Raw genomic sequence first — 19,511 nt, forward strand, 5'->3', positions numbered from 1 at the left:
CAGTTGGTTATCTCTATTCCACATTCACTTGTCCTTCCCAGTCCGGCGAAGAGACAGACAATGACACGTCCAATACATTTATAATGAAAACATTTACTTGCAGAATAGATGTTTTCAGGCACAGGTTATAAGCAGCAGGCAATCCTTCACATTCAGCACACACTCTGTCCCTGTTGCTGAACCTCCAGTCTTGTCCTAGGAAGATGTGCTACTCAGATATGAATTCTATCCCTTCTCCACAGCCTTTATTCAATCCTCAGCCTCAGCTGCTGATTCTCTTCTTGTGCACCAGTCCATGCACTGTCTTGACCCTGTCTTGGTCTCAGGCTACCGGACTCTTGTATTCACATTGACCCTTGACTCAACGTGTACTGGCCTCTTGTCTTTGCGCGCTTACACCATCACTGGCCCACACTGTTTTGTAGTGTTGCTTTGCCGCTCTGGGGCATCCTTAGGATGATACTCTCAACCACTGACTCTGGTCCCAGAGGTCTGGAATCTTCCTACTCTTGCCCCCTCTCTGCAACACAGCTTCTATTTACTCCTTGCCCTTAGTATGGCCACCCAGGCACTGCACTCTATTCCCTTCTCGCCCAGGGCATGGCTGCCTGTGCTCTGGCCCCTGAAATCCTGCTGCTGTTCCCTTATCTCCTTGCTCCTCCCGCCAAGATAACCCATGTCTGCTTGCAGTCTACCACTGCCCCCCTTCTAGTGCCTTCTGCTGCTGCCACCTAGTGACCGTCCTGCACAACCCATTTGCAGTATATTAGAACACACATGGGGATGAGTAGCAGGAGAAGAGGCACCAATCCGCCCCCCTACATATAGACACATTTGTTTTTTTTTCACTTGAAAACGAAGCCGGTACGGCATTGAAATGCGTTGTGAATAAAAAAACTTTTCCTCTTCATCTTTGGAAAATCTTTGATGGCCTCTCTCCATATGCTTGTATTGAGCTGAGGCCATGCACCGACCAGTGGGTTTGGCCAACTAGAGGCCGTGGCCTAGAGACTGTACAAGTGTATAGAGAGCGAGACCGCTCCCACTGGCCGAGGGTATGTATAACTCATACATACTGTATCCCTCTGTTCCCTGGTCTGAAACCAGCGAAATCCCACAGTGCGTTCGCTGGGGGATTCATAAGTCTGCAGTCACACAGAGTGACTGCAGACTTATCGGTTTTGACCGGACAACCCCTTTTAAGGATAATGTCACAATTACATGTAGTTGAAAAGTGGGGCCCTGGAGTTGGTTACTGGTGGGCCCTTGGCACCCCAGTCAAACACTGTCTGTATGTCATGTACGGGTAGCGATGACGTGACTGCATGTATTTTTACATAATGTACTTGCAGCAACATTCTGACTAATCTCAACCAACTTTAAGCAAATTGTAGCAAGAAACACTGAAATGGTCTGCCACTAGAATTGCTTTTGGGCAAAAACTTCAGATATGGTGGTTGAGGATTATTGAAGCTTCTATTTATCATCTCACATGAGAAACCGTATTATATAGGTGCATCATACTTCAGTGGGTTTTTAACAAAGGCTGGTACTCAAGATCATAAATGATTCCCTATCCGTGATTCAGAGAATGGTTCTCTAGATCCTGACAACTGCTCCCTACAGAGCACCACTTTGAATATAGCGGAGCTGAGCACGCTTCACCTACATTCCCTTCATTTGCTATCTGACTGCTCGAAGAAGCCACGCACAGCGCATGATATCTCTACCAGTCCATTAGATGAGGCTCTGCAGAGACAGATTTCCGGAATCTAGCAATCTTGGTATCTCTGAATGTCCTAGTGGTCGTACCCCCTGTAGTACGTGTGCCGACTTGGGGGTGGTCCCTTTCGGCTGCGGAACAGACTGGAGACAGATGCAGGAATCCGTTCAATCAGGTCCAACTTTATTGGGTGTCCTCTTGATATCCACTGCTAACACGACAGCTGCTGCTCCCAGGCCCGGGTACCCGTCACCTCCTCCTACTCTGGTTGGTGTTAACCCTCCGGGTTCTTGTGCCGTGGCTGCCGTTAGGCCCACAACCACAGTGCTTCCCCCGACCGAGTCTGCCCGCTGTGACACTTACTCACTCTTCGGTGTCCAGCCATCCGGTACCTTAGGCCTCCGTTAGTCACTGATGTCCTGTCCTGCAGCTGTCCTCTCCGGGCCACCCCCCTCTCTGAATGACAGTTTCTCTTTCTTCTATCTCTCCTGAGCTTTTCCTTCCTCCGTCCTCTCTTGAGCTCTTCTCGCTTTTCTCCTCCTCCTGGGTGTCTGCCCTCCCCTGGGACTCTCCTTCCTTTTTATCTCCTCCTTCTGGAAATCCCCTTCCCAGTCCCATGACTCCGCCTACCATGACTCTGCGATTTCCCTAGCCTAAGGCTGCTGTTGAGTCCTTTTCTCACTACTCTCTGTCTCCATCTTGTGGCCAAAACCTGGTACTATGTCGTCCTGTACTAATTCAGGCTGTTATCCACACACATAAAATAAAGTATAGTGCACATAATCTTTTTAGATGTTCTTTCCACATCAGACAGGTCCATAGGTCAGTCCACCCCCTACACCCCCAACGATCAGTTAGTTATTGTGTATCTGTAGGATATTGTTCCACTCCTGATTTTAGCATACAGTCAGTGGAAAAGTATAATAGAAACAAGTAACCCCTCCTGGTTTGAAATTTTCTACTTTAAAACACTAGAGGGAGCAGCTGCTGAAGTTTGCATTAAAAACATAGTGTACAAATTAGCTCAAATTATGACTGCAGTAAAAGTGGGCGGGATCTGATCACATGTGATGTCACTCCTCTCCTCCCCTTCTGGGCCTTAGCAAAAAGATAAGGGAGGATGGTGTTTAGGATCACAGGACAGAGATATTTTGTGGGTGACTGCAAAGTGATACTGACGTGTGGGCAGTGCCACTGAAGACGGCCGGCAGTTCTGTTTCTGTTAGTTGGTGCTGCTCGCTGTATCATAAGCTGGGTTAGATTCACAGATTGTATCACACGCTGGGATTGGATACACATAATGTATCATGCACTAAGATTAGATACGCGGAATGTTTCCTGCTCTTTGTTTGGATGCGTGGAGTGTATCCAGAGCAGGGAATGGGAGTCTATCTCGTGCTCGGCTTACTGGGATAGGATGCATATCAATGGTAAGGTGTGATATATTGGGCTCTGAATTTGCTTTATGAGGGTAAGGCGTGATATATTGGGCTCTGAATTTACTTTACATGGGTAAGGCGTGATATATTGGGCTCTGAATTTGCTTTACATGGGTAAGGCGTGATATATTGGGCTCTGAATTTGCTTTACATGGGTAAGGCATGATATATTGGGCTCTGAATTTACTTTATGTGAATAAGGCGTGATATATTGGGCTCTGAATTTACTTTACGTGGGTAAGGCGTGATATATTGGGCTCAGAATTTGCTTTACATGGGTAAGGCGTGATATATTGGGCTCTGAATTTACTTTATGTGGGTAAGGCGTGATATATTGGGCTCTGAATTTGCTTTACGTGGGTAAGGCATGATATATTAGGCTCTGAATTTGTTTTATTTGGGTAAAGTGTGATATATTTGGCTCTGAATTTGCTTTATGTGGGTAACGCATGATATATTGGGCTCAGAATTTACTTTATGTGAGTAAGGTGTGATATATTGGGCTTTGAGTTTGCTTTACATGGGTAAGGCGTGATATATTGGGCTCCGAATTTGCTTTACGTGGGTAAGGCATGATACGTTGGGCTCGGAATTTACGTTTTATGGTAAGGCGTGATATATTTGTCTCAGAATTTGCTTTATGTGGGTAAGGCGTGATATATTGGGCTCTGAATTTGCTTTACGTGGGTATGGCGTGATATATTGGGCTCAGAATTTGCTTTACGTGGGTAAGACATGATACGTTGGGCTCGGAATTTACGTTTTATGGTAAGGCTTGATATATTTGTCTCAGAATTTGCTTTATGTGGGTAAGGCATGATATATTGGGCTCTGAATTTGCTTTACGCGGGTATGGCGTGATATATTGGTCTCTGAATTTGCTTTACGTGGGTAAGACATGATACGTTGGGCTCGGAATTTACGTTTTATGGTAAGGCTTGATATATTTGTCTCAGAATTTGCTTTATGTGGGTAAGGCATGATATATTGGGCTCTGAATTTGCTTTACGCGGGTATGGAGTGATATATTGGGCTCTTAATTTGCTTTACGTGGGTATGGCGTGATATATTGGGCTCTGAATTTGCTTTACGTGGGTATGGCGTGATATATTGGGCTCTGAATTTGCTTTACATGGGTAAGGCATGATATATTGGGCTCTGAATTTGCTTTACGTGGGTATGGCTTGATATATTTGTCTCAGAATTTGCTTTATGTGGGTAAGGCATGATATATTGGGCTCTGAATTTGCTTTACGCGGGTATGGCGTGATATATTGGGCTCTGAATTTGCTTTACGCGGGTATGGCGTGATATATTGGGCTCTTAATTTGCTTTACGTGGGTATGGCGTGATATATTGGGCTCTGAATTTGCTTTACATGGGTAAGGCATGATATATTGGGCTCTGAATTTGCTTTACGTGGGTATGGCATGATATATTGGGCTCTGAATTTGCTTTACGTGGGTATGGCGTGATATATTAGGCTCTGAATTTGCTTTACGTGGGTATGGCGTGATATATTGGTCTCTGAACTTGCTTTTGTGGTAAGGCGTGATATTTACTTTTGTGCTTTGAGTGAGACACGTGTACTGCGGTTCATGTTTCTTCCAATCGATTATCTATATGAGCGATTATTAGAGCTGAATGCAAGCGCCATGAAGAATATACGCTTACGTACATGTTTAGCGTGTAATGGTCATAAAACGGGTTTCTAATGAACGCTGGGTAATAAATGGTAGCAGGAAATCAATGTTTTTTTTCACTGTAAAAATTAACTTGTAAGGATCTATGAGAATTAGACCTGTATTTTTGGGATTAGTAGCCGAAAAAATCCAATATAATGAGTTTTCTAATGAAAATGGTCTGTTAATGTTCTTGCTATATGGCAGTTCCTTAGAATTACCTTGCAATGTGCCATCCATGATTGAAATAGAAACTGCTCACTAGCATCAGGATAAAATACTTCTTTGTTTGAAGTGCCCTTTTTACCCGTTTTCATTTTCCTTAGTATTTCAGTCTGACCTCTGTTATACTGACAAAAATTGGAAGATTAACCCTGATGAGCCCACTGAAAAAATATACACTGAATGGCTGCTTTATGATTGGAGCTTACCCGTGGAGGACAGGATAAAATCATGTGCAAGTTTTCTGTGGAAGTTTGTGTAAATCCTTGTTAAAATGGGGAAAATCGAGCAATCAATTTTTTAGGTGGGTCGTCTTGTGCAACAGTGCCGAAAATATACAGAGAATTGTGTGATTTTAGTAAAAACATCCAGCGATACAGTGTCCAGTCCACTGAACATAACTTGTCAATTTAATGGGGTCAGAGGAGGATGTAAAGAATTGCTTTGATGGGCAGGTGGTGCGTAGTCGTGCAATTTTCAGCCAAATATCATGCTGGTGCTCCTTCTAACGTGTCCAGATATACAATATATGGGCTAAAATAGCAAATGATCAGTTTGGGTAAAATAATTGAGCACTGAAGAAAAAAATCCCTGGTCAGGTGAATCCAGATTTAAGTTACATCATTCTGAAAGAACAATCAGATTTTGGCCCAAGCAGCAGGAATTCGGGAAATCTGCCATTCAAGTGTCAAAACTTTAAGGGCCTGTCACACTAAGCGATATCGCTAGCAATATCACTATAACGTCACTGTTTTTTGTGACGTTATAGCGATATTGCTAGCGATATCGCTATGTCTGATACTTACCTCCGACCGCTCCCCCCGCTGATTATCGCTGATCCCGCAAGAACGTCCTGGACCGTTTCTCGCCGTCAGCTTCCTGCTGGGCTTCCTGTTGCGCCGACGAGCGATGTGTGGACGCGGGCGGGAGGACGTCAGGATCGCCTCGTCTGACAGGTAAGTAGCGACCCCCGATCCCTGCTATGTCGCTGGTGAGATCTGCCTGTGTGGCAGCTCACTAGCGACCACTTAGCGATGCACCAGCTATCCTGACTGCGTCATCGCTGGTCAGGATCGCTGGTGCATCGCTAAGTGTGACAGTACCTTTAGTCTTGAGAAGGAGGAGCCATGGTGTGGACAATCCTTTCCTTGCACACACTGGGTCCTTTGATCCCTGTGGTTAGATGTTTGGACAGTAGGGCTCATCTACTCTAAAGGCCCCATCACACACAGCGAGATCGCTGATTTTGTGATGCATCAGAGATCTCACTGTGTGTGACATGCATCAGCGACTGGCCCCCCCCGCCGGGAATCGCTGATCGTGCACGAATGTCCTGGGCCATTTTTTGATCGTTAGTCTCCCGCTGGCCAGCGCGCATCGCTGTGGCAGCGGGAGAGCAACAATCAGCGAGCTCCCAGCGCTGTAAGCAGATGCTGGGAGCTGGTATCCAAGGTAAATATCGGGTAACTAAGCATGCGCGTCGTTTATTTACCCGCTGTGTACCTTGGATACCTGCGTGCTGGCGCTGGGAGCTGGTATCCAAGGTACACAGCGGGTAACTAAGTGACGCGCACGCTTAGTTACCTGATATTTACCTTGGATACCAGCTCCCAGCTTGAGCACGCAGGTATCTAAGGTACACAGCGGGTAACTAAGCGACGCGCATGCTTAGTTACCCGATATTTACCTGAGATACGAGCGTCCTCGCTGGTCCTGATCGCTGGTAAAGCTGCCTGTTTGACAGCTCACCAGCGATCATGTAGCGAGGCACCTGCGATCCTGACAAGGCCGTATCATTGTCGGGATCGCAGGTGCATCGTTTAGTGTGACGGGGCCTTAAGTATGGTGTCCAAGTTTATCTCTTCATGGCTGTTTACACTTTTGTAGAAGGTCACTTTCTGCAGCACATTGAATAGTACCTCAAGAGTCGTATGGTTGTGATTTGGTTCAAGGAACATGACTGAAAGCGTCATGCTTCCTAGATTTGAAGGCAAGTACATTTATATTGATGGCATACCCTTAGGATAGGCCATTAATATCTGATCAGTGGGGGTATGACACCTGGCACCTCGACCAATCAGTTGTTGCCAGTGGAGGTCTGTGAAGGTCTTGGATGCTACCAGAACACAGCAGCTCTCTCAAAACTATTGAGACCATGGCCGTGTACTGCAGAATCGCATTTTATTAATTAATTTAAATATGGCATGTAGCTGCAGCACCTGGCGCAGCCACTATAGACATGACAGAGCTGTGTGTTCCAGCAGCATTTAAGACCTTCCGTCCGGTATCGGTAACAGCTGATCAGCAGGGTTGCTGGGTGTCGCAACCCTACCATTAAGACAGGGGCATATAAAAGTTTGGGTACCCTTGGTCAAAATGACAGTTAATGGGAGTTAAGCAAGTTGAAGATAAAATGATAAATCCCTAAAGTTAAAGATGACACATTTCCTTTGTCTTTTAGGCGCAAAAAATTAATATATTCCTGTTATATATATTTTTTATATATAATATACTGTATATATTAGAAAAGGAAAATGAGCTAATGCAACAGTTTGGTCACCTTGCTTGGTTAATACCTAGTAGCACCCCCTTTTGAAAGTATCACAGTTTGTAAATGTTTTTTGTAGCGAGGCAAGAGTCTTTCAAATCTTGTTTTAGGGATTTTCATCCATTCTTCCTTGGGAAATTCTTAGGCTGGGTTCAAATCGCGTTATGGCCATGCGTTTAACACATCCGTTACTTAGGGGCACTAACGCTATATCACGAATGGGTTAATGCACCCATTGGCTGCCATTATAGTAGCGCATCCTAGCACATGCCAAATTCAGCATGCGTTAGCGATGATGCGCTACTTTGTGACACACTCGAACGTGGTCTACCGCATTCTAGGGTGCGTTAGCTGTGGATAGACCTGTATGGCTAACGCATGGTAGCAAAATGCTCTCTGACCTCAATCTTTTTTCATTCTCTATCAAGAACTGCCAGGCTGCTCAGGTCACCCCCACTGTCCAGACTTATAGAAACATACAGGCCATTAACACCCAGAAACTTATGAAGAACTTGCAGTCTTCATTGGCCCCTATCTCCTCCCTCTCCTGTCCTGATTCTGCATTGAAGCATTACAATGAAACACTTCAAAGTGCCCTGGATGAATTTGCACCCCCTATAAATAGAACACCACAACGCAGACGGCGACAACCCTGGCACACGGTGCAAACACGTTTCCTGCAGCGGTGCTCCAGGTGCGCCGAACGTATTTGGAGAAAATGCAATCTACACGAAGATTTCATTCATTTTAAGTTTTTGCTTAGAACATACAACACTGCCCTTCACCTCTCCAAACAAGCCTATTTCAACACCCTCATCACCTCACTGTCCAATAACCCGAAACGTCTCTTTGACACTTTTCATTCTCTACTTAATCCAAAAGTACAGGCCCCAACCACGGAGCTCCGAGCTGACGATCTGGCCAATTACTTCAAAGAAAAAATTGACCAGATTCAACAGGAAATTATCTCCCAATCACCTCATACCATGCACTGTCCTCCCTCCCCCACTGCATCTAGCTCACTCTCTGATTTTGAACCAGTCACAGAAGAAGAAGTAAGCAGGCTCCTTGCATCTTCTCGCCCAACTACTTGCACCAGTGACCCATTTCCGTCACATCTCCTCCAGTCCCTTTCCCCTGCTGTGACCCCTCACCTAACTAAAATATTTAACCTCTCTCTCTCTTCTGGTATTTTTCCCTCCTCATTTAAGCATGCCATCATACATCCACTACTTAAAAAACCATCCCTCGACCAAAACTGTGCCGCTAACTATAGACCTGTCTCTAATCTTCCCTTCATCTCTAAACTCCTGGAATGCCTGGTCCACTCCCATCTTATCCATTACCTCTCAGAAAACTCTGTTCTCGACCCTCTCCAATCCGGTTTCCGCTCTTTACACTCCACTGAAACTGCCCTCACTAAAGTCTCTAATGATCTGCTAACAGCTAAATCAAATGGTCATTACTCCATGCTAATTCTCTTGGATCTCTCTGCAGCATTCGACACAGTGGATCATCAGCTCCTCCTCACTATGCTCCGTTCCATTGGCCTCAAGGACACCGTTCTCTCCTGATTCTCCTCCTATCTCTCCGACCGCTCCTTTACTGTATCTTTTGCCGGTTCCTCCTCCTCTCACCTTCCCCTTACTGTTGGGGTCCCTCAAGGGTGGGTTCTAGGACCCCTCCTCTTCTCCTTGTACACTGCCCCTATTGGTCAAGCAATCAGTAGATTTGGTTTCCAGTACCATCTCTATGCTGATGACACCCAATTATACGCTTCTTCTCCTGACATCACGCCACCCTTTCTAGAAAACACCGGCGATTGTCTAAACGCTGTGTCTAATATCATGTCCTCACTATATCTGAAACTGAACCTGTCAAAGACTGAACTCCTGGTGTTTCCTCCCTCTACTAATGTACCTATACCCGACATTGCCATTTCTGTGTGTGGTTCCACTATTACTCCCCAGCAACAGGCCCGCTGTCTTGGGGTCATACTTGATTCCGAGCTTTCCTTTGCCCCCCACATTCGATCACTGGTTCGCTCTTGTCATCTGCACCTCAAAAACATTTCAAGAATTCGACCTTTTCTTACTTTTGACTCTGCAAAAACTCTTACTGTTTCTCTTATTCATTCTCGTCTCGACTATTGTAACTCTCTTCTAATCAGTCTCCCTCTTACCAAACTCTCCCCTCTCCAATCTGTCTTGAATGCTGCAGCCAGGATCATATTCCTCACCAATCGTTACACCGATGCCTCTACCTTGTGCCGGTCATTACACTGGCTACCCATCCACTCTAGAATTCAGTATAACCTTATTACCCTCACCCGCAAAGCCCTCCATAGCTCAGCACCACCTTACATCTCCTCCCTTGTTTCAGTATACCACCCTACCCGTGCCCTCCTTTCTGCTGATGACCTGAGGTTAGAATAGAATCATAGAATCGTAGAGTTGGAAGGGACCTCCTGGGCCATCTGGTCCAACCCCCTGCTCAAAGCAGGATTCGCTAAATCATCCCAGTCAGATGTCTGTCCAGCCTCTGTTTGAAGACTTCCATTGAAGGAGAACTCACCACTTCTCGTGGCAGCTTGTTCCACTCATTGATCACTCTAACTGTCAAAAAGTTTTTTCTAACATCTAATCTGTGTCTCCTCCCATTCAGTTTCATCCCATTGCTTCTAGTCTTTCCTTGTGCAAATGAGAATAAAGTTGATCCTTCTACAATGTGATATTTAGATATTTGTAGACAGCTATTAAGTCTCCTCTCAGTCTTCGCTTTTGAAAACTAAACAATCCCAAATCCTGCAACCTTTCCTCATAAGACAGGGCTTGCAGACCGGTCACCATTCTGGTTGCTCTTTTCTGAACTTGCTCCAGTTTGTTGATGTCTTTTTTAAAATGTGGTGCCCAAAACTGGACACAATATTCCAGATGAGGTCTGACCAAAGAGGAGTAGAGGGAAATAATGACTTCACGTGATCTAGACTGTATGCTTCTGTTAATACATCCTAGAATTGCATTTGCCTTTTTTGCTGCTGCATCACACTGTTGACTCATATTCAGTCTGTGATCTATTAGTATACCCAAATCTTTTTCACGTGTGCTGTTGCTTAGGCCTATTCTTCCCATTCTGTATATGCTTTTTTCATTTTTATTGCCCAGATGTAGTACTTTGCATTTTTCCCTGTTAAAAACCATTCTATTAGTTGCTGCCCACTTCTCCAGTTTATTTATATCTTTTTGAATCCTCTCTCTCTCTTCTCTAGTATTAGCTATCCCTCCTAGCTTTGTGTCATCAGTAAATTTAATTAGTTTACCCTCAATTCCTTCATCTAAATCATTGATAAAGATGTTGAACAATACAGGGCCCAGGACAGAGCCCTGTGGTACCCCACTTGAGACATTCTTCCAACTGGATGTGCAGCCATTTACGACCACTCTTTGGGTCTGATCACTAAGCCAGTTATGAATCCACCTAACAGTTGCCTTGTCCATTCCATACTTAGTCATTTTTTCAATAAGGATTGTATGAGATACTTTGTCAAATGCTTTGCTGAAGTCAAGATATACTATATCTACAGCATTTCCTTGATCCACCCAATCAGTGAATCCGTCATAGAAGGAAATTACGTTAGTCTGACATGACTTATTAGTTACAAACCCATGCTGACTCTGTTTAATCACTTCATTCTTATCCAGGTACTGACATATATGTTGTTTAATAATTTGTTCAAAGATCTTTCCTGGTATAGAAGTCAGACTCACCGGCCTATAGTTGCCTGGGTCCACCTTCTTCCCCTTTTTGAAGATAGGAACAACATTTGCTCTTCTCCAGTCTTCTGGGACTTCTCCTGTTCTCCAAGAATTTTCAAAGATTATGGAGAGGGGTTCAAAAATTTCTTCTGCTATCTCCTTCAGTACTCTGGGGTGTAATTCATCTGGACCTGGAGACTTGAATTCATTTAGGTTAGCTAATTGTTTCCTCACTATCTTTCTGTTTATAGATATCCTCGATTCTTCTATTCCCTTAATAGGACAGTGAAGAACAGTTGATGTTACATTTCCTTTCTGAGAGAAAACAAATGCAAAATAGGAATTTAAAAGTTCGGCCTTCTCAACATCCTGTCTTACCATTTCATCATTTTCATCCTGTAAAAATCCTATAGCATCTTTGACTTATCTTTTACTTTTGACATATCCCCAAAATCCTTTATTATTGCTTTTGACATCTCTTGCAAGCCTCAATTCATTGTCTGCTTTATCTAATCTGATTTGTGCATCCTCAATAGTTAGCATCCTCAATAGTCAGAACCTCCCACTCCCGTCTCCAAGACTTTACACGTGCCGCTACAATTCTTTGGAATGCACTTCCCAGGTCAATACAATTAGTCCCCAATCCCCACAATTTTAAGCGTGCCCTGAAAACGCATTTATTCAGACTGGCCTATCGCCTCAACACATTAACCTAATCTATCCCTGTGTGGCACAGCCAAAAGTTTTACCATAACCAGATTTCCCGCATCATGTTCCCACATGCATTATGCATCCATTAGCCCTCTGTGTTTGTACTGTTACACACTTAACATTATGGCTGGTCCATACAATCAGGGCAACTGTTACCACCCACCTTTCGTGTCTACCTCTTTCCTCATAGACTGTAAGCTTGCGAGCAGGGCCCTCTTTCCTCTTGGCATTTGTTATAATCTACTGTATGTGATTATTGTTATGCTGTAATGTCTATTGTCTACAAATCCCCTCTGAAATGTGAAGTGCTGCGGAATATGTTGGCGATATAAAAATAAAATTTATTATTAATATTATTTCCTAATGATGATGGTGAACAAGTCATAACCCTAACAGGCTAATTAAAGTCTGAAAAGCCATAAAATGCTTTATTTCCTCTGTGATGGCACCACAAGAAAACTGCCCGCTTGCTGCCAAGATTGCAGCTGATCACTGGCAGTAATGAAAACTTATGATTGACACTTTTCCACAGACTTCTAATTGTTAGCGAATCATTAGTAAGGAGAATCATTCTTGTCATTGGTTTTTCTAAACATTGTAACAATCCTACTACAGTATATGAGAAACAAGTCTTTGTTGATTACATGGGAAGTCATAAGGCCTCCAATGATAGTTTATAGGTCCCCGTACAATATGCAAATAGAAGATGTCCTGTCAATAATATACATTTACGAGTGGTTGGCGAACTATTCTTTCTGTACAGTTTCTATATTAGAGGAGAAAAGTGTATATAGAATTATTTTCTTTTTTCTTTCAGGATTTTTCAGTGAAAAACATCTGGGACAAGTAGAAGTCACGTGACGTCTTGTTGGTGGCATAAGGTGTGTTGCACTACTTTGTTTATCTTAAAATATCTTAATCATAGCCAATAAAAATCCAGTCTAGACAGTAATCCATCAAATCACTCAATCCAACCAGCGAACGTTCAATGCTAACTGGAGTTTTTGATAGAGTACTAAGAGAATCTCTCCCATCAAAGTTGTTGTTCTTTTAACACTGTGTACTTACAATTGCTCATTATGCCCTTCTACCAAGTTAATTCTTCTCTTTTCCATTAGGTCAATGACATCAGGTGATTAAAAACTGAAGAGCTGATTCCTTCCAATCTCTACATAGAAACAGGAAGTTAATTTTCCTTGCATGAGTCATCACTGCAAAAGTCCCTGGCAGAGGGAGGTGGGAGCAGCTGGGGAAGGAGTTGAAGAGGGGAATGATAAATGCAAGGGCAAGAGACTTATTTCTACATAGAGCAAAGAGGAGAATTAGCTGTGTAGAAAGGCAAAATGAGCAATTGTAAGTTCACAGTGCAGATGACTGCAATATATTGAAAGGATAAAAACTATGATAAGTGTGCTGCTTTAACCCCTTTGTGACTTATGATGTATAGGCACATCATAGGTTGCCTCCCCCTCTTTGATGCAGGGTCTGGCGCTGAGCCCGCATCTTTTCAGGCTCATGACAGCTGATTTGATCAGCTGTAATGTGCCCCTAGCAGCCGCGGGTGGATCGTGATCATGTTAAATGCCGCTGTCAATATTTGATAGCGGCATTTAGCATGATTGCGCCAGAAGCGTGTCTCTAACTCCACCCATCGGTGCCCCTCTCACATGATTGCGGGGCACCGATAGGTTGGCAAGACAAACAGGGGTCGGCAGGAGACCCCCATGCTTGTTATTTCTGATCTGATAGTATATCTGATCTGACATATTTTAAAACTTTAAAATCAAAAATGCACACATTTGGTATCGTCACATTCAGAAATGCCTGGTAAATGGTGTAACGAGAAAAATAATCAAAACGCCAGAATTACATTTTTTGGGTCACCGCAACATTGCAATAACAGGCTATCAAAAGATTTTATCCTACCCCAAATTGGTAGCAACAAAAAAAGTCAGTTCAGCGGACAAAAAATAAGCCCTCCCCCAGCCTCAGATCCTGAAAAATAGAGACACATTGTCAGCTGAAAATGGCAATATTTTTCTTTTATTTATTTTTTTACAAACTTTGGATTGGATTTTTTCCCCCACTTAAATAAAAAAGAACCTATACATGTTTTGAATCTACAAACTCATAATGACCTGGAGAATCCTAATGACAGGTCAGTTTTAGCATTTAGTGAACATGGTAAAAGAAAAACCCAAGAAACAATTATGGAACGGCACTTTTTTTTTGCAATTACACTGCGCTTGGATTTTTTTTCCATTTTCCACTACACTTTTTGGTAAAATCAATAGTATCATTCAAAAGTACAACTTGTCCTGCAAAAAAACAAGCCCTCAAATGGCCATATTGATGGAAAAATAAAAAGTTGTTGTGGCTCTGGGAAGAAGGGGAGCAAATAAGCAGAAATGGAAAAACCCAAGTGTGTAAAGGCGTTAAAATAACACCACACTGATATGATTTTATGTTTTACACACACATGCAAATGTAAGGGAATGGAAAATGTTATTTTTCTATTTTTTATCTCTTTTTCGTATTTTATTGGTACTGATACACGTTCATGTATATTACCATTATGTGTGTGTCACATAGGTACTGCTACACTATTCTGTGTATTACCTTAAGGGATAAAAGTGTAATGTATATTTATGTTAATGCTATGTATAGCTACTGTTATAGTTGTAGGGAAAGCGTAGTACCCCAGTTAGGCCACTAGATGGAAGTGGAGCGCATACTCAGCCTGTAAATAGTTAAAGTAGGAGGAGCTAACGGCCATTAAGCTGGGAAACAGCTGAGATTTGAATCAATTTGGTGGGAGCGCCCTAAGAGGGCAGTCGGCTCCATAACGTTAAGGGCACGGGCCCAGCCGTTCAGGGTCTGAGGGCCACAGATGACGACACTGCAGAACACAGCAGTGCAGATAACAGCTGCACAGATTACAGTAGCACAGAATGTAGCAGTGCAGATGACTACACTACAGATGGTAGTGAGATAGTTGGCAGCAGGACAGGTCGCTCATTAGGAGGCAGCTTGCTACGTGGGCAGACACCTTTTTGTCTGGGGCGAAACAGACAGAGAAACTCCCAAAGATGGTAATGTTGGACAGAGAGGATGCTGTGATGCTGAATGGGATGGGACGTCCTGGGAATGTTCTGGAAGATGACAATGAGAAGCTAGGGAAAGTGACAGAATTGGGCACTGTAAAATTTGAGGTAACCGCTGTAAAGAAAATGGATGTGCTGCGTACAAAAATGAGTAAAGCTGTTATTGTTAAAGTTGAGCTGGAATGTGTCTCCATTTGTACCACAACGCCAGGAAAAAGTATACAGCAACCTAGAGAAAGCCCTGATGATTAGTAGAGTGGAGTAACAGGTATGCTGACGGAAAGCTGTCATGTCTATGTGAGGGGAGGCCAGGACACCGTTGCCCCGGAGTCCTTGGCCAAAACTATGGTCCTGGCTGACCCTTATACATATATATATATATATTATATTATAGCAAATGCTATGGCAAGAATTCCTGCCCATGTTACCACATAGCTGATTCTGATGCCCACCGTTATCAGTAAGATCTAATAGGTTATTTATGAATCAACCATTAAGAAATAGACCCATCTTTGCTTGCATGTTGATTACTGCCTTAACCCCTTCACCCCCAAGGGTGGTTTGCACGTTCATGACCGGGCCAATTTTTACAATTCTGACCACTGTACCTTTATGAGGTCATAACTCTGGAACGCTTCTATGGATCCCGGTGATTCTGATATTGTTTTCTCGTGACATATTGTACTTCATGTTAGTGGTAAAATTTCATTCAAATAACTTGCGTTTATTTGTGAAAAAAACGGAAATTTGGCAAAAATTTTGAAAATTTCGCAATTTTCCAACTTTGAATTTTTATGCCCTTAAATCACAGAGATACGGCACACAAAAAACTTGATAACTAACATTTCCCACATGTTTACTTTACATCAGCACAATTTTGGAACCAAAATTTTTTTTGTTAGGAAGTTATAAGGGTTAAAAGTTGACCAGCGATTTCTCATTTTTACAACACCATTTTATTTTTAGGACCACATCACATTTGAAGCCACTTTGAGGGGTCTATATGATAGAAAATACCCAAAAGTGACACCATTCTAAAAACTGCACCCCTTAAGATGCTCAAAACCACATTCAAGAAGTTTATTAACCCTTTAGGTGCGTCACAGGAATTTTTTTGAATATTTAAAAAAAAAAATGAACATCTAACTTTTTTTCACAAAAAAAATACTTCAGGTTCAATTTTTTTATTTTACCAAGGGTAACAGGAGAAATTGGACTGCAAAAGTTATTGTGCAATTTGACCTGAGTACGCTGATACCTGATTTGTGGGGGGGAACGACTGTTTCGGCGCATGGCAGAGCTCAGAAGGGAAGGAGCGCCGTTTGACTTTTTCAATGCAAAATTGGCTGGAATTCAGATCGGATGCCATGTCACGTTTGGAGAGTCCCTGATGTACCTAAACAGTGGAAACCCCCTACAAGTGACCCCATTTTGGAAACTAGACCCCCCAAGGAACTTATCTAGATATGTGGTGAGAACTTTGAACCCACAAGGGCTTTACAGAAGTTTATAACGTACAGCGGTACAATTAAAAAATCATATTTTTTCCACAAAAATGATCTTTTCACCCCAATTTTTATTTTCCCAAGGGTAACAGGACCCTAAAAGTTATTGTGCAATTTGTCCTGAGTATGCTAATACCCCACATGTGGGGGTAAACCACTATTTGGGCGCATGGCAGAGCTCGGAAGGGAAGCAGCGCCATTTGACGTTTTTGGCTGGAATTGAGATCGGACATCATGTCGCGATTGGAAAACCCCTGATGTACCAAAACAGTGGAAACCCCCCACAAATGACACCATTTTGGAAACTAGACCCCCTAAGGAACTTATCTAGATGTGTGGTGAGCACTTTGAACCCCCCAGTGCTTCACAGAAGTTTATAACGCCCGGGCGTGAAAATAAAAATTTGTATTTTTTCCACAAACATGATCTTTTAGTCACCATTTTTTTATTTTCCCAAGGGTAACAGGAGAAATTGGACCCCAAAAGTTGTTGTCCAATTTGTCCTGAGTATGCTGATACCCCATACGTGGGAGAAAACTACTGTATGGGCACACGTCGGGGCTCGAAAGGGAAGTAGTGACGTTTTGGAATGCAGACATTGATGGAATGGTCTGCGGGTGTCATGTTGCCTTTGGAGAGCCCCTAATGTACCTAATCAGTGGAAACTCCCCACAAATGACCCCATTTTGAAAACTAGACCCCCTAAGGAACTTATCTAGATGTTAAGTGAGCACTTTGAACCCCCAAGGGCTTCACAGAAGTTTATAATGCCAGGGCATGAAAATAAAAAAATCGTATTTTTTCCACAAACATGATCAATTATTCCCCAATTTTTTTATTTTCCCAAGGGTAACAGGAGAAATTGAACCCCAAAAGTTGTTGTCCAATTTGTCCTGAGTACGTTGACACCCCATATGTGGGAGAAAACTACTGTATGGACACACGTCAGGGCTCGGAAGGGAAGTAGTGACGTTTTGGAATGCAGACTTTGATGGAATGGTCTGCGGGTGTCATGTTGCCTTTGGAGAGCCCCTAATGTACCTAAACAGTGGAAACACCCATAAATGACCCCATTTTGGAAACGAGAACCCCTAAGGAACTTATCTAGATGTGTGGTGAGCACTTTGAACCCCCAAGGGCTTCACAGAAGTTTATAATGCCCGGGCATGAAAATAAAAAAATCGTATTTTTTCCACAAACATGATCAATTAGTCCCCAATTTTTTCACTTTCCCAAGGGTAACAGGAGAAATTGGACCGCAAAAGTTGTTGTCCAATTTGTCCTGAGTACGCTGACACCCCATATGTGGGAGAAAACTACTGTATGGGCACACGTCGGGTCTCGGAAGGGAAGTAGTGACGTTTTCGAATGCAGACTTTGATGGAATGGTCTGCGGGTGTTATGTGCGTTTGGAGAGCCCCTGATGTACCTAAACTATTGAAACTCCCAACAAGTGACCCCATTTTGGACACTAGACCCCCCCACGGAACTTATCTAGATGTGTGGTGAGCACTTTGAACCTCCAAGTGCTTCACAGAAGTTTATAACGCTCGGACGTGAAAATAAAAAAATCATTTTTTTCCACAAAAATGATATTTTTGCCCCCAATTTTTTATTTTCCTAAGGGTAACAGGAGAAATTGGACCCCAAAAATTGTTTTGCAATTTGTCCTGAGTAGGCTGATACCCTACATGTGGGGGTAAAACACTGTTTGGGCGCATGGCAGAGCTTGGAAGGGAAGGAGCACCATAGGACTTTTTCAACTCAGAATTGGCTGGAATTGAGATCAGACGCAATGTTGCATTTGGAGAGCCCCTGATGTGCCCAAACAGTGGAAACCCCCAATTCTAACTCCAACCCGAACCCCAACACACCTCTAACCCTAATCTCAGCCCTAACCCAAGCCCTAACCCTAGCCCTAGCCCTAACCCTAGCCCTAACCCTAGCCCTAGCCCTAACCCTAGCCCTAACCCTAGCCCTAATGGAAAAATGGAAATAAATACATTTTTTTAATTTTATTATTTTTCCCTAACTAAGGGGGTGATAACGGGGGGTTTGATTTACTATTTATGGCGGTTTTTATTTTTGGCAGCTGTCGCACGCTAAAAGACGCTTTTTATTGTAAAAATAGTTTTTGCATCACCACATATTGAGAGCTATAATTTTTCCATATTTTGACCCACCGAGTCATGTGAGGTCTTATTTTTTGCAAGACGAGTTGACGTTTTTATTGGTACCATTTTCGGGCACGTGACATTTTTTGATCGCTTTTTATTCCGATTTTTGGGACGCAGAATGAACAAAAACCAGCGTTTCATGAATTTCTTTTGGGGGAGTGCGTTTACACCGTTCCGCGTGCAGTAAAATTGATAAAGCGGTTTTATTCTTCGAGTCAGTACGGTTACAGCGTTACCTCATTTAGGTCGTTTTTTATGTTTTGGCGCTTTTATGCAATGAAAACTATTTTATATAAAAAATAATTATTTTTGCATCGCTTTATTCTGCGAGCTATAACTTTTTTATTTTTTCGCTGATGATGCTGTGTGGCAGCTCGTTTTTTGCGGGACAAGATGACGTTTTCAGCGGTACCATGGATATTTATATGCGTCTTTTTGATCGCGCGTTATTACACTTTTTGTTTGGCGGTATGATAATAAATCATTATTTTTTGCTTTGTTTTTTATTTTTAATTTTTTAGGGGTTCACTAAAGGGGTTAACTAATGGGACAGTTTTATAGGGCGGGTCGTTACGGACGCGGCGATACCTAATATGTGTACTTTTATTGTTTTGGGGTTTTTTTATTTTCAAAAAATGAATTTAT

General features: G+C 42.9%; 1 protein-coding gene across 2 annotated transcripts in view; it reads left to right on the plus strand.

Moving 5' to 3' along the window:
* ATP10B (ATPase phospholipid transporting 10B (putative)) overlaps positions 1-19,511 on the plus strand; it is a 620,908-nt gene that overhangs the window by 177,252 nt on the left and 424,145 nt on the right. For both annotated transcript variants that reach the window (XM_073581014.1, XM_073581015.1), the window contains exon 2: positions 12,898-12,961. The gene's annotated coding sequence lies outside the window, so the exon portion shown is untranslated. The remainder of the gene's footprint in view (positions 1-12,897; positions 12,962-19,511) is intronic.

The sequence above is a fragment of the Dendrobates tinctorius genome, unplaced genomic scaffold, assembly GCF_039654945.1.
Source record: "Dendrobates tinctorius isolate UK_male_01 unplaced genomic scaffold, ASM3965494v1 ptg000067l, whole genome shotgun sequence".
NCBI lineage: Eukaryota > Metazoa > Chordata > Amphibia > Anura > Dendrobatidae > Dendrobates > Dendrobates tinctorius.